Source organism: Pleurodeles waltl, chromosome 11, assembly GCF_031143425.1.
Source record: "Pleurodeles waltl isolate 20211129_DDA chromosome 11, aPleWal1.hap1.20221129, whole genome shotgun sequence".
Classification (NCBI taxonomy): domain Eukaryota; kingdom Metazoa; phylum Chordata; class Amphibia; order Caudata; family Salamandridae; genus Pleurodeles; species Pleurodeles waltl.
The window spans coordinates 415,165,489-415,182,661 of NC_090450.1; the positions used below are offsets into that span (position 1 = coordinate 415,165,489).

The 17,173-nt window shown below is 43.0% G+C and overlaps 1 protein-coding gene across 2 annotated transcripts in view; it reads right to left on the minus strand.

The window, feature by feature from the left end:
- The window catches only part of MYO7B (myosin VIIB), a 1,466,311-nt gene that overhangs the window by 638,507 nt on the left and 810,631 nt on the right, over positions 1-17,173 (minus strand). The window lies entirely within an intron of this gene.

Genomic DNA, 17,173 nt, shown 5'->3' on the forward strand with positions numbered 1-17,173 from the left:
TTTCTCATGTAGAGCGCTGAAATACCTTGTGCTATATAAAACTGCAAAAAATTAAACCAAAAGGTAATCTTTTGAAACGAGTGACTTAGGAAGCTATGTGCCTTGCGGTCTGTGATAAGGTCCTGGCACATAATCACCACCTTTATTTTGTGGAGACGATCTCATTGCCGATATTTTCCAGACGATTGCTATTAAAAAAGCACTCTGTTTCTTTAACAAAAAATGGTCCGTTCAAGTCTGGAGCCTACATCACTACTGCAGCCAAAAGAGATCACCTGCTCCAGTGTTCTGGGGGACAGTGCTTTATATAATCTCCAATGCTTCACTCCCACACAAAAAAAGCTGTAGCAGAGCAGAGTCTGAACCTGACAACTGGGTGCTATGACAAAAAGCATGGTCTCTTAACACCCTGAGCTAACCTATAGGTAATCCGGTAGCATTGAGACAAACCTGCTTAGTCTGCCAGGTACGGTATGCTTGAGCACAGTTTGCAAGCTACTATGTAGACAGTCAGCTTTCTCTGAAGCTGACTCCAGACACTCTCTGGGACCTGTTGGCACAGCCAAAAGTACAGCATCTGCGACAGCTGCACTGAGAACAAATTATCCAAAGTGATATTTTTTACCATGAAACATCAGTGAACTATGAGACACGTATCGTGTAAATTCTGTATGTGGCACACATTATTACAGAGCAATATTACAGTCTATTAAAGCAATCACAATAGCTTATTGTACAGTTGTTATTGCAAACTCCTATTTGAAAGTGCTTTCATGCACTATAAGGATGAAAAAGGAGTTTTGGTGAAATAAAATATTTGCCTAAGATTATGCACTGTAAGTAGAGAAGCCACGATTTACCCCGGTCCTCTGGTTTCACTTTGTACAAATCAGCCGGTAAGTGGGTATCCATTTGTCTTTCTTTATGTTAAGGCTTTAACTTTACCTTTTTGTGTATTTTCCTGCACTTTTGATGTAGCGCAAAGTGCATGCAAATCAGAAAGAAGAAGCCAAAAAGCACCTGGAATTGATAACACCCAGAGACTATAAGGGCCCATCGCGAACCTTCAGTGGCAACTTGGCACTGAAAGTTTAGGTCCTGACATTTGTATGTGCATGTAGGCAAGGGATATTGCAAGGGGCTAAGGGGCAGAATGGTGCTTAGTCAAAACAGATGAGAGTGATGGGTTACGCAAAGGTTGTGTCAGCCTGGTGCAGCTTTTGGGCAGTATTTGGTTAAGTGCTACGGGAACAAATTAATGAAGACATTGGTGAAGAACATGTGCAGCCTACACGTCAGCGGTTTAAATGACAAGAGAGCGAATCAGTCATAATTTCATGTTTAACAACCTCGTGCCGTCAAGTACAGTGACAGCTCCCCAAAAATGTTGTGCCACCTAACGTAAACCCTCAATGGCCTGGCAACATCCTACCCCTAGCCCAGCCCCACCACTCTTAAACTTCACCAGCCACCACTCCCATTGACAGAGAAAGGGAGAATGGGCAGGTCTCTCTCTCTCTCTCTCTCTCTCTCTCTCTTTTCTCTAATGAGTTTTGCTATGTTGGACTGAGAGTGGTGGGAGACAAACAGGACCTCTCACATTCAGGGGTTTGTAGGTGGAACCACATCCTGGCCACCAGAGACAGATAGCACCTACACAGAGATTGGTATTTTACAATAATTGGTCATTTATTATACTCAAATCGTAATCAAAACACGTATCAAAACTATGGTGATTATTATAAAAATCCAAGCAGACTTAACTAAAGTTATAACCAACCCTAGGAAAGCCACAAACATCTTTCATCAATTTTACCTAATACATATAGGTATCTCCAGCCATACAATTAACTGACTGTATTTTTCCAACTAAATTACAGTATGCCAAGTCAGGTTAGTTTCTCCGCATAACTTTATGTCACGTTTAGGGCAGCAGTCAGAAAAAATCTTTCAGCAAGCCCTCTCTGCAGAGGGTCCATGCTCCTAGTCCCTACGTTCTCTGGCCTCTCTACCTCAGCTTTCAATGACTCCCGAGGGAAAAGGAAGTGGGTGCTCCTGCTCAACACATGTTGTGTCACTTCTGAATGCTAACAATACTTCCTTGTAGAAGAGCGCACGGGCAGCAGCATGTAAAAGGTTTGCTTTTCCAAGCTAAAAATGCACAAGGCGAGGTGGCCTTGTAGCTGTACGCACACAGCAAGCGGACCAGAGAAATGGAAAGTTCCCTTCTCTGCCTAATTTTCATGAATACTGTCAATACAAAGTTTCAAAATATAATTATGGCGATCGAGCACACTTTTTATTATCATTCAAGCAGTTCTTTTCCTAGGTTGTGATCCTAGCACATAGATACTCTAATGTATTAACGTGCCCGTGTTCATGTACAATCATGCCTGGCTCGTATGTAACATGTATTTTGTACGTAGAAAGCCCTGTCAAGCACGACAACTCACACACCTCTACAAAGTTTGCATTGTTTTAATATTTGGGGCGTGTACGGCATTTGAATGAAGAATGGCATATACAAAGACATATGTGTAGAATCCTAGACTATGAATCAACTGGGACTTGGTACAAATGTTTGTAAAACTTTCCAGAGAAAATAGTTCACAATTTCTAATGTTTAACAATAATTATTATTTTGGTAATTCTGTTATTTGTGGATATTACAGCCTTGAACAAGTGGTCCAACTGTGAAGCACTTGTTAACTGTGGATACAAGTATATTATATAATACTGTAGTATTTATAGAGCCTCGTGCACCTGTTGTCGAGCGCCTTAGCGCATTTTCGGGTGGGTATCATGCTGTGCTGTGGAGGAGTGCATAGCAGGCAGAATGATGCATGTGCTGTGATGCTATGTGAGAAGCATTTGTAAGAATGCACTAACCTGAAATCCTGATCCATTCAGGAGAGATGAACTTTTTAACACTTCTCCATATTGACAACCTACTATGCACAATCAGAATATGCTGGATAGCATCACACCCAGAGAAAGGGGAATGAGATAAGAGAGAAAACAGTGGCAGTTAATATCACCACTGACTTATCACTCTGTGGGGCACTAATGTCTACTGGGTTATATTGGATATCGCTTAAACTATCCCTATGTCTGAGATTCTCTGGGTACTGGTGGAACTCTGACATTCACAGAACTTCTGTTTTGTGAGTACGTGCTGTCTGATATTATATACCTTCTATGGTTGCTTTCTTAAGCTTAAGCACAATATATGCATAGAGAAATTTCAAGCCTTGAAGATACTTTCTGTCTCCTCGCAGAGCTTTAGAATCTAAAAGGAGCAATTAAAAATGTAAGTTCTGTACTCTTTCAAGCTTATCTCAGAAACAATAGTATTTAAGGTTGTTTACAACATACAACTTACTTCCTTAGAATATTTAAACTGTGACTTTCAATCATGTTTCCATAAAGAAAATAAACAATCTTCCCATGGTTTTCTCAAAAACTGGTAACAATGTCCTGACTGAATCAATAAAGTATCTCAAGTGCCTAGGACACTTGGGACCACGCAGAAACTTAGAATCTATATGTTCAAAATGGCCACGGCCATTACCAAAAATTGTTGGAGTGTTGGGGTTTAATGGGAAATGTAGTTTCTGAATTTGCGTTCAGGTGCCAAAGTGTAATGCATATTCCACAGACCTGAAGCCATTCACCAAGTAGCATTAATGCTCTGAGCACACTGCCAGTCCTTACTTCCTTGAAATGAGGATAGCTCCTGTGAGTTTGGAGTATTATGTTCGCTGAGCGCCCAAGCACGCATGAGTCAATGTGACAGATAATAACAAGATTCTGCTGTCATGTGTGAGTGACCAGAGAGTTACTCTTACCTTGCCTTGGGCCACAAAAACTATAAGTGTGATAGAGGTAGAGGTGTGAGAGATAGGTGTGTAATATATAATTTTAATTAGCTGAATTATAGTTTACTCTACAGATCATGTATTATTTTTCATTTCTGTGTTATGTAAGAGCAAAGGAAAGAGGCAAGGATTTACCTGCATAGTGTGATTGATGGATTGTGCAGATGTGGTCAGGGTAACCAAATAAATCAGTCTACTACACATTACACACCTAGCTACAGAAGCAGCGGTTGCTTTGCATACATTCACTAGATGAGAAGTTCACAAATTATTCATTGTTAGACCTGACAGCCTTAGGGTGGTCACCCCTAACTTTGTGCCTGCCTGCCTCCCTCCACTTTTTGGACACTGTTTTTGCTGGGTTTACGACTGCACATATTACCACTTCTAACCAGGGCTAAAGGTCATATGCTCTCTCCCTTAAAACATGGTGACATTGGCTCATACCCAATTGGCTTAATTAATCTACTTGTAAGTCCCCAGTAAAGTGCACTACATGTGCCCAGGGCCTGTAGATTAAATGCTACTTGTGGGCCTGCAGCACCGATTGTGCCACCCATCGAAGTAGCCCCTTAACCATGCCTCAGGCCTGCCACTTCGACTTGGCATTTGAAAGTACTTGGCATCCCATAAACTCCCCCTTTTCTACATATAAGACACCCCTAAGATAGGCCCTAGGTAACCCATAGAGGAGGGTGCTATGTAGGTAAAAGGCAGTACATATACCTGTGTAGTTTTATGTCCAGGTAGTGTAAAACTCCTAGATTCGTTTTACACTGCTGTGAGGCCTGCTCCTTTTATAGGCTAACATTAAGGCTACCCTCATATACTGTTTGAGTGGTAGATTCTGTTCTGAAAAGAGTAACAGCATCATATTTAGTATGGGCAGAATGGTAATACCAAATTTTGAACTTATTTTACTCAGATAAATATTCTATATTCTTCTAAACCTGTGTGGTGTATTTTTGTGTTTAATGCACTGTTATTGTATGATTTATTGCACAAATACTTTACACATTGCCTTCTAAGTTAAGCCTTCTCTGACTGCTCAGAGCCAAGCTACCAGGGGGTGGGAACAGGATAATTTGGATTGTGTGTGACTTACACTGACTAGAGTGAGGGTCCTTGCTTGGACAGGGGGTAACCTGACTACCAACCAAAGACCCCATTTCCAACATTCATCATTAACCTGTGCTTCAATCTATTACCAAGAAGACTTGTCTGGGAAATATTATTATAGCATTAAAATGATGATTATACTATTATGTGTGTTGCAATTGCACAACCACCAGCCCTTTGAAACACAGCTGTGGCACAGAATTTGTGTCCAGGAGTTGCACACAACATTGACGACTTTATCTTTTCCCATCCACATTCCAATATGGATGCATTACAGTATTAATCATCTACTTATTGTCTGTCTATCATAAACACTTCATTGCTCATGAGTAGTAGCACAACTCCCCTGGAGTCATATTTGCGCCCTGCTTGTGTATGTTATGTAAACCTGCTGCCTCTGATTTTAAAGTGGCACATTTCCTTTCAAACACATTGCTTGTGGGAGTATTAGGTCGTATATATGCCTCTGTAGCGTTTGCACAACAACCCCCATTTGATACCATCCATTAGGCCATTAATGTATCCCTTGGGTAGTTTCAATGAGGCTTTTATGGCCCTGGCATTTCATAAATAGGCATGAAGAAGCAAGCTCATTTATTGCAGCCACCATGAATGGTGTCTCTGTGAGCAGGGCAAGATAACTAACTCATAACACCAACTCACCTAACATTTCTGTATTGTGAAACACACAGGCTTAAGTCAACATTCAATATGTCATGGGGCTAGATGACAGATGTGGATGGATACAGATCAAATTGAGGGGCTGCAAAATTCGCTGCAGAACGGCATGAACCATTCTATACTGTGTGCTCTGCATAATATAGTGTCTCAGCTGAGACCTAAGGCTTGCAGGATCAAAGCTAGTGTACTGCAGGGCTGAGAAATATAATATATTTTTATACAGCAGTTACGTTTATCTAATTTCAGAGGTTATTGAAAAATAAGGTAAGGAGTCTATAAATGTAATGGAAGACAGTCAGAGACACAAGGTGCAATTAGGACCTGAGAATGCGTAATTTGTTAGGATTTATGTCCACAATCCTTTGCACAATAGGCAACTTATTTGAATTAATTTTAACTATATTTTGCAAAATAAGGTACTGAAATGTTCATTCTTACAGAATATGGGGTAAACTATATTTGTAGAGAGCAGCCCGTCATTGGTGTTGACCCTTGGCAGTAAGGGCTGTCCAAGGACTAACTTTGGCTGTAACCATAGACCTATTTATGGTAATGTCCAATATCCAGGTCCTTGAGGCCCAGTCTTCACAACTCATTTTCTTTGGTCGCTGTCTCTGTATCCTCTTTTGCAGTGTCAGTCTCCCAATGCGAGTGGCCCTATGCTAATATCAGTGACTAATTGTCAGTATACTAGTGTCAGAGTCCCTATGTCAGTATCCACACACAAGTGTCCAATTGTCATTATTAGTGTATCAGTGACAGCATCCCCAATGTTATTGTGAGTGTCCCAGTTTCAGTGCCTTGATATCATGGCTCAGTGTCAGAGTGTCATAGTTCATCTATCAATATCCCTCACCTTGTCAGGTCACTGCCATTCTTTACAGTTTCTCCAATATCAGTGGTCAGTTGTAAATTCCAGTCTTCTTATGTCAATGTCAGTGTTTTCCTGACTGTCCCATTGTTAGAAGTACAATGTGTCAATCTGCCGGAGCCAGTTTCTAATGTCAATTTCAAAGGGTCCCTGTGTCATTTTACTTATATCTGTTTGTCAACAACAGAGTGCTAGTGTCCCAGCTTTCTACGGTCAGTGCTGGCATTTCAATTTCAATATTGGTATCCATCCATCAATGTGCCAGTGTTGAGGTGCCTGTGTCCCCCTATCAGTATAAGAATGCCTGACTTAGTGCCCATGTCAGTGTTGCAATGGAACGTCCTTGAATTATTGTGAAGGAATGCGCCCCTGCACTGAACTACCCAAGGAGCAAGCCTCTTCTGTTTTTCTACTCTTCTTCCTATGTCTCAGCACAATTTGACTCTTCTTCCTATGGCTCAGCATAATCGTCGCTCATACGTGTACACTGATGTATCAGGCTCTGTGGCCTGGAGGAGCACACCAGGTGCACCCTCCTTAATGAACAAGTTACTTGCCCTCGGGAATGTTCTTTCTGGTAGACACTCTACCTAACTGCAGGTTCCCCACCTTTTGAATATTTACAGGGCATCAGACTGGATCCGGAAACCTCTTCAGAACTACATCTGGGTGCCAGTAGGTGCCACTGTGTTGCGCTGCACTGATGCCTTTCTGCTCTAGAAATGACGTGCAAAGCCTATATGGGCACCACTCTAGCACAATGAAGTCATTTGTTTTTGAGGCTGCCTGAGCCCCGAGGCCAGAGCCCCAATAGCAATTTGATTTAGACTTGTATGCAGATTCCTAGTCTCCTCGTGGATAGAGTCACACTACACAGAACAGGGAGGATGGGAAGGTCAGTGAGGAGTCTGCAGTTATAATCTCCACCAGAAAGAGCATTAGCGAAGGTAAGTAACTTGTTCTTCTGATATAGCCTCCCAACCATAGATTCCTCACCTTTTGAATAGATACCAAAGCAGTACCTATTGGGAGGCAGGTCTGAGAATGGACTTAAACCAATAAGTCCTGCAAGACTGAGCGAATGAAATGCTCCTCTCTGCGAGCTATTTCCCAGACAGTAGTGCTTTGTGAACGTATGAAGTGATACCCACATAGCCATTTAGCAGATGGGCAGGACAGGAACTCAGTGGGCCAATGCAGTTGTAGTGGCTTTGGCTCTGATGGAATGAGTTTGCAATCTTTTTGGAGGCTGCTTCTTGTCCAGTGTGCAGCATATCTTAAGGCAGAGCACAATACAGTGGGAGATGGTCTTTTTCTGCATGACCCTGCCATTTTCTCGCCCCAGCAAACCCCTCAAAGAGCTGATTGTCGACCCTTGGGTTCTTTGGTATGATCGATGTAAAGCTCAGTGCTATTATGGGGTCCAATGGATTGAGTCTCTCCTCCTCCTTAGAGCGGTGATGCAGAGCATAGATTGCCAGCAGCAATCTTCTCGGGTCTGATGCAGCACTGCCAAGATCTAAACCAGGCCTTAAATATAGGGTCGTCAAAACTCCAAGCCAATATTGCAGAAGTTTGTAATTAATGTTTTTAGAAAAACACAGACTCAGGGTCGGTTAAGGTCCAGACTTTTAATATTTATAATAAGCCACGCTTGCAAGTTTCTTTTTATCTACTGTCCATGATAGCTGTCACATGTATTTTAATGGCAATCTTTTTAATATACCAAAAGTGACAGGAGTGCAGTCTTTACGTTCGTGATTGGAAGGTTCTGCAATGATGTTTCCCAGAAAGCTCGTGCTAATATCTTTGCACTTGGGTTTGACATTTCTATCAAACTGATGTTTTAGTGAATTTTCCTTTGCTTCTCTTAACTTAAAACAAACTTGTGTAAAGGTCCCTTGTCTTTCGATGGTTTGTTTTATTAGCCAAACTCTAGTGGTATTTGCGTGGAAATATACTTCGGCAGGCAGAATACCCCCCTATCCGTATTAAATTATAAGCTGATGCAAGAGCCTGGACTCACTTCCAAATGGTATTCCGGACCATAAGTGATTGTTGGAAGCTGCTTTGCACTGATGACCTTTACAATCAGATCGAGAGTAGGGCCCCAGTTTTTTTGCAGAGACACAGAAAATCGTGCAGCCCAGAGGAGGCCTTTGCTGTTATGGACTGTTTGTGGGCGAAATAATTACCCTTGCATATTATAAGGGCATCATCAGAGTAGAGAAGGCATTTCATCTGGTGGATGTGCATTAATTTTCTCCAACTCAGCCTTGTTTTAAACTTGATATGGTGTAGATTATACGCAAGACTGTACTTCCATTCCCAATTTTACCATAAAGCTGTTGGTGTATAATAACATAATACTCCTAAGCTGAGTGGGCGAGATGCCCCTTTGAACTAGTTTCTGCCATAGTACTAAATCAAAAGCTGTTTTGAGGTCCACAAAGCAGAAATACAGCAAAGACTTGTCTGTCCAGAAGTAAACAAATTGTCAGGTGGTTTGTCGATGTTCTGATGCTTTCTCTAAACCTGTCTGATATTGTAGTAGTATCAACTGCTCATTTGCCCATGACTCCAAGTCCTTCAACAGGAACCCCGCAAAATAATTTGCCTTGCTATCCAGAAGATAAATTAGGTGATAACTGGCTGGGTTAGAATCTTGTTTTGTTCTCATGTGGGTAAAGATTGAAGTTGAAACAGCTGCCCGGAATTCAGGAGTAGATTTAAATAGTGTCTGGGGTTAGCCATTTGGGCTGGGAGCAGCGTCACTGTGGCCCTTCTTAATAATGTTAAGCACGTGCAACACAAAAATATTTTTACAAACTTTTTCCAAGTTTAATATCCTTTTCTACTTTGTCCTATATTTTATGATACAGACATTGCTGTCAGTGGGGTGGCGATCTTGCTATGATAAAATTGAGGGAACATTTTCCTATACTTTACCATACAGAGATCTCCACCCTGACTTCGAAGTCGCCATATGGTAAAGTATAGGGAAAAGTAAATAAGTTTATTAAACTTGGAAAACATTTGTAAAATATTTTATGTCAAATATTAATGTAAATTCATTTGATATGTTTATTTGTTTAATGTACAGCACGATTTACTTATTTTTAAATACATTTTTACTTATGTAAATACATTAAATCTAAATTATTTTTCTAAATTTTAAATTAAAAAATAGACTCCTATCTAAAGTAAAAATAAATATTTTTATTATGCATTAATAATTATTACAAGTGATGTATAGAAATAATTGAAAGAAATGTATTTATATGTAATAAAAAATGTTGTTCCATTAATATTTAATGTGGAAGTATTCGAATATTTTATAACTGAATACAAAATGTACTATGTGTTTTTTATTTTAAATTAAATTACATTTATTTTTAGTTTTAGCTATTTTAAATAATTTAATTTCATTTACCACAATTTTCCATGGGGGTTTAATTTAAGTCCCTAACTACACTGATTTCTAAGGAAGGATTTTGCAGAACAAGTGGTTGACCACGTCTGGTTTTATTTCAGCTCTGAGATGGAGTAATGTACTACCATTGTGGGCCCCTTTCTTTCTGTAATAACTTTAGAAGGGCAGTTTGTGAGTAGCAATGGGTCTACACCTTTGTTGGTGGGAATACATCCCTCCCTAAAACCCTTCCTAACCTTCCCTTAACTCTTCCACACTTCCTGCCTATTCCCTTACCTTTAGTCTTAAGTATTCCCATTTTCCAGCCTCTACTCCCATCCCTCCTACATTTACTAATAACATGTATATGTATGGTTGCGGGGACTCTTTGTCGGGGCAGAGCCCTCCACACATAAAAAGATAGGAGAGGAGAAGGAGTACACTCTGCACATAGGTTTGTGACTACCATTTTGTAGTTCAATTATATTACTATTGTAGTACAATAACAAGTACATCAAAACACAGTTTGTGAAAAGTTCCCACAGTCTTTTACACATCGTTCGATCAGTGACCACATTTGGGGCCACCGAAATCCCACCCACGACTGCATTTGGTCAATACTTCTACCAATTGTCTCTCACATCCTAGCACTACAATCTACTTCCTGAGTCAACATGGAAGAATGAATTTATCGCCCCTAAAAAGCACTAATTCAACCTCAAATGACGATACATCAGCAACCTATACAAACACTAGATTTTCGCAGAAAAAGCCTCTCCTTAGGTTATCCTGAGATATATACCTACAGATTGACTTGAAGTCTCCATCCTCTGCTACAGCTTCAACCCATTCTTTTTTTGACACCCCACTCAATGTAGAACCATCAACCACTGCAACACGGCATTCTTCATCTTTGTTCGACCTAGAACAATCATTATCCTCACCTTTCATGGATCTCTGGATAAGTAGTCAGATCTGATGTTATAGCCCCAGTGATACACCTTACCTCAAAGTGATAGCGTAATAACTTGAAAGTTAATCTAGCATCCTTGGTGTGTGATCATTAATGTGCTGAGCACTCAAAATGCACACAGGTGGTTTATCGTCAGTCATCAAAGTAACTTTCCTACACCAAACAAAAGTTTTACATTTTTGAGTAGCCCAGCAGCACGCTAACAATACTTTTTCAAAGAAGGAATATAATTGCTCTGTTGGATGCAACGTCCTGGATGCTAACCCTGTAGTGCGATCCTCATCTTCAGTTTTTTGGGATAACACCACGCATAGTCCATACCCACTCAAATCCGCTGTGATAGAGGAAAGTTCACTCGGGTCGAAAGCCTTAAGCACTTTAACATAACTTATCCCCTATTTCGACCCAGGGAATCCCTTATCAAACAATTCACTTCAGCTAAACATTTTCCCCTTACTTAACAGTTCTTTCAATTTCTCCATTCTAGATGCAAACTCCTTGAGAAATTTTGAATAAAATGTGCACAGTCCCCCAAAACAAACCTAATTGCTCTGTTGCTCTCCAAGCCTGGATTGGTGGATGCCATTTTGAAGGCTCTGACTATATCTGACATACAGCCTTTAATAGTTTCACTGTCAGTGTTCAGATGTCTCTTTCAGTGTTCCAGTGCTAGTAGTCCAGTACCTTAATATCAATGACTTAGAATCAGGGCCCCTCCTCAGTACATCAGTTTATGTGTATCAACTAATACTGTTTGCTTGTCTACCGCACATACCACTTCAATGTGCTGGGAGATACTAAAAGGGGCTAAGGAACATGTACAGGAATGGAAGGGCACTGAGGAGTGAGGATGAAAGGATCTGCTGGCCCCAGAGTAAAACATTCAAGATTGAGAAGATTGAGCAGTACATTTGGGGAATTTAAGTAGAAAATGTTTTGAAATAAATATTTTTGTTTGAAGAGGCGAGGCACTATACAAAGTGAGAGATTTACACTGAACATAATGTTTATGTTCCATGTGCCAATCCCTTATTTCACCTTCATTTTAGTAGATAACCATGTGGCAACAGTTTTACTGGTCCTTTAGTCATGCTCAAAGAAATGAAAAAAGTGTGCTCCTTTGCAGATTCTGGTTTAATAGTGCAGAGAAGCTCAATCATGCGTGCTCAACCGATGCTCTTGATCTAGCTACTCTGCCTGCTGCCATTTGCATTCAGAATGGCCAACATCAATGTGGACGATCTGGGTCAGTTACCTCTGTAGTTACAGAGGCTACTTTGGCATTGGATATTTTAGCAATTTTCCTATTGTCCTGAGATGATAAGGACTGGCTTAGTGGGCACAAAGATACTGACAATATCAAGAATGAATGGCCTGCCCAGCTTCCATAGGACCCACTTTTTTCACACCCATGAGGAATGTACATACCAGAACTTTCCAATCAGTGAATGATGGGTTCTCACTAAGGGACACTTAGCCAACCCCACCTTTCTCCCAAAAGAATTACAGGGGTGATGGAAAATCTAGCTCCTGAGTGTGATGATACTCAACATCCAAAATTCAGTGAATTCTGATTTCTTTAAAACATGGAGACAGTGGTGGAGTGTAGACATACTCCTTGAAGAGGTGGCCAAATAAAGGGTCTCCTCAGAACATTGATCATGCATCCACAGAACATGAAGCTGAGTGCATGCACACAGGAAATGGGTATTCAAGTAACTGATCTGATTTTGAGGGATATGTTCAACGGACACCATTTAAATGAACATCTGCCCTGTCTGTGGGATAATAATATTCAGAGTTTAGAAGTAGTAAAGTCTGATACATTAGTTTGGGATATTTTGTGTAGTGTTCAATATTTAGGGCCCTCCTGCGAGCTCTCCCTGCAACAGTCTTCTTGTCCAACTTGCCCTGCAGTTCAGAAGCCTCTCCTGTCCACTTATGCCCCACTGCTTGCTTTCTGCTTCTTTTCTGCTCATTCCTCTGCTTTTTCTGTTCCATTACTTCTCGTTTTTCTGCACTTTTTGCCACTTTTCTGCTCGTTCCTTTGCTTTATCTATTCCTTTCCTGCTCGTTTTCTGCATCTTTTCTGCGGGTTCCACTGCTTTTTTTGTTTCTTTCATGCTCGTTTTCCACAACTTTCTACTTGTTCTTCTGCTTTTTCTATTCCTTGCTGGCTTGTTTTCTGCACTTTCCACCTCTTTTCTGTTTGTTCCCCTGCTTTTTCTGTTCCATTCCTGCTTGTTTTCTGCACCTTCTGCCTCTTTTCTGCTCGTCCCTCTGCTTTTTCTGTTCCTTTCCTGCTCGTTTTCTGCACTTTCTGTCTCTTTTCTGCTCATTCCTCCGTTTTTTCTGTTCCTTTTCTGCTGGGCTTCTGAACCTTCTGCCTCTTTTCTGCTCGTTCCTCTGCTTTTTCTGTTCCTTTCCTGCAACTCTATTTTGCCTTCTTCCTTTCTTCTCTCTTCCTGACTTTTCCCTGCTCCTGCTGTTTCCCTCCTCCCAGCACCAAGTGCCCTGCTCTCCCCCCAGGACCACCCAGTGCCCTGCCCTCCCCCCAGGACCTACTTAATGGAGGTGGCATGCAGCTGGTGTGCCAAAGGCACACCAAAGCAAGCCTATCAGCACCCGTCCGCGCCTAGACTGTGCCCATTACCAGGACCCCTGGCCCTCTCGAAACCCACCACTACACTGCCAAGGAGCTCTTGGTCCTGGCCCCAGACACCGCAACATCTGCTACACTTCTTCCCTGCATTCAACTAAAGGACCATTCAACTGCTGCCACTGCTGCTTCTCCTGCAACACAGGGACATGAGCCCCCAATGGATCCCTCTCCGCTTCCGTCCAGAAGACCACAAACAACACGGAACTGCTCCAAAACCTCCTGCTCAATACCAAATCCCTCTGCTAGAATCCCACGAAAATCTGAGACACCAAGCCCCTCCCTCTCCCCTGATGCTGCCTTCATCACCAAAACATGGCTCACCCCCACCTCAAACCCCAACATCGCCACCGCAACATCTGACAGCTACAAGATGATACATGCAACTGCATCAACAAACATGGCAAGGGCATCGTCATCATCTTCAAAGAAACCGCCTGATGCATTGCCACCAATGACGACCCAACACCTCTCATTGAACACCTTAAATTCCAGCTACAGACCAACGCCAAGACCATGATAGGAAGCACCCTTGAATACAGACCCCGCGTCCCTGACTTTCTGCCATGCCATTTCCAACCTCATCGCTCCCCTAGCCATCAACTCCCACCACTACGTCCTACTCAGCAACATCAATTTTCATGTTGATGGCCCCTTAACAATGCCAACTCCACCTCCATCCTGGAAAACCTGAACAACAGCACCCAACTAGTCACCGAACCCAAGCACAGGGACGGACACACACTCAACTCCATTTTCACCTCCAGCGAAAGAATCAAGTTCAGCCACATCACAGAACTCACGTGGACAGACCACACCATTGTTCACTTCACCATCTCTTATTCTCAGCACATCACTGCATCATCACAGCTCCCTCCCCAGCAGCAGGGCAAGGTAATAGAAATACAATGTACCCAGGACCTCAGCACCACTCAACCCAAATCTTCGTCAGACCTTAACCAGACCGTCCAGAACTTGGATCACAAAATGCGCCGACATTCGCCCATATGAAACCAACTAAAACCATCCAAGCCTCAAAACAAGCCACCAAGGAAGCCAAGAGAAAAACCATCACAGCCCGCATCAACACAGCAGCCAACCACACGGAAGAACTCTTCAAAATAATCAAGAAATTCTCCAACCCAGTAACCATGGAGAACACCATTCGGCCCCTCTGAAGAACTCCACAAAACCCTCTCACACTACTTCCTAAACATTGCCACCATCTACAAAAACTTCGACCCCTAACCCACAGCTCCAAACCTCAGTAACCTCCATCAACTAGCTCAAACCCGCTGAATTATCACCACTTGGTTCCAGACAACCTCTAGATCACCACAGCCATCATGTCATCCGTTCACTTTGGAGCACCCACTGACCCCTGACCCCACTCCTTTTCAACCTCAAAACGACTCTATCAGCACAGAACGTCCCAGCATCATTAACCAATCAATCAATCAATCATAAGATTTGTAAAGCACTGCTTCTCACCCCAGGGGGTATCCAGGTGCTGTGAGTTGTTGCTGTGAACTGGTAGCTACTCATCCAAGAGCCATGTCTTGAACTTCCCCCTGAAGTGGAGGAGCGTGTGGGTGGTACGCAGCTGGGGGGAAGTCATTCCAGATCTTGACGGCAACGTAGGAGAAGAAGCGCCTACCGTTGAAGCTGCAACAAACTCTCTGACTTGTGCGAGGGCTAGGGTAGTGGAACAGAGTTCCCTGGTGGAGTCTGTGGCTGATGAAATTGGGTCCGATGTTGTGGAGGGCTTTGTATGTAAGAACCTTGAATTTGCACCTCTTGTGCACAAGGAGCCAGTGGAGACCCCTGAGATAGGGGGTGATGCAGGTCCACTTGGGGAGGCCCAGGATGAGTCTCGCCGCTGCGTTCTCGATGGTTTGGAGGTTGTGGAGGAGCGGGACAGGGAGTCCGACGTAAAGGGCTTGTCTGTAGTCTAGTCTGCTGGAGATGAGGGTTTGGGTTACTGTCTTTCTGGTTTCGTTGGGGATCCGTCTGAAGATCTTACGTAGCAAGTGGAGGTTGTGGAAGCTGGAGGAGGCCACTGCACTTATCTGTTGTTTGAAGGTGAGCTTGTAGTCAATGATAACGCCAAGCTTGCAAGTGTGGTCGGTAGGGGTTGCCTGAGTGTGATGGGCAACCAGGAGTCATCCAAGGGAAAGGTATTAGTTCCAAAGATGATCACCTCTGTCTTGTCCTTGTTCAGTTTCAGGCAGTTGGATCTCATCCATATGGCAACGTGGGTCATGTCTAGGGGTGGTGTGGTCTTCGGAGAGGGAGAGAATGAGTGTCGTCTGCATATGAGATGATATTGCTTCCTGCTTGTGAACAATCTCAGCCAACAGCATCATGTAGGTGTTGAAAAGGGTAGGGCTGAGAGAGGACCTATGGGGGATGCCACATATGGCGTTCTTTGGTTCGGAGGTGAAAGGTGGGAGGCAGACTCTCTGGGCGAGTCCTGTGAGAAAGGTGTGGATCCATTTGAGGGTGTTGCTTCAGATCCAAATGTGGTGGAGTCTGGAGGTGAGGGTGTAGTGGGAGATGGTGTTGAATGTGACAGAAAGGTTGAGGAGGATCAGGGCTACCTTCTCTTTGTGGTCAAGGAGGGACCTGATGTCGCCAGTTGCGGCAATCAACACCTCCATCACCACAGCAGCCTTCCCAGACAGCTGGAAACACAAAAATTATCGACCGATCTCACTACTCCCCTATCCACCAAAAATACTCGAGTGGGCCATCAACAAACAGCTTACAGAATAGCTAGGAAAAAATCACCTACTTGACAACTCACTATCAGGATTCTGTGCCAACCACAGCACTGAAACTGCCCTGATCGATGCCACAGACAGTATCAGAACTCTCCTCAGCTGCAGGGAGACAATGGTTCTGATCCTGCTCGACCTCTCTGCTACTTCCAACACCATTTCCCACCACACCCTCATCAACAGACTCTACAACATCAGCATTCAGCAAAACCACCCTCAAGTGGATTGCCTCTTTGCTCACATGATGCACACAGAGCATGTGACTGCCTCCCTTCACCTCTGAACTGAAGGACATCTTATGCAGTGTGACCCAATGATCATTCCTCAGCCTCACCTTGTTCACCACCTACATGACCTTCCTTACAGACACTGTCTGATCCCATGGCCTCAACATAATTTCTTATGCAAACAACACTCAACTCATCCTGTGGCTCAACGAAGACCCTTCCACCACCAGAATCAACTTCTGCAACACCATGACCAATGTAGCCAACTGGATGAGAGACAACTGCCTTAAGCTCAACTCTGACAAGACAGACTTTCTGATCTTTGAGAAGAACACCGTCATATGGGACCACAGATGGTTGCCAGCAGAACCTGGACAAACACCCACAGACCATGAGTGCAACGTAGGCATCATCCTCGACAATGAACTGACCATAATTGACAATTTAACACAGTCGCCTCCTCCTGCTTCCATACCCTTTGCACACTCCACAGAATCTTCAGATGGATCCCAGTTAACTCCAGAACAACAGTCACTCAGGCCCTTGTCACCAGCTGCCTCAACTACGGCAACG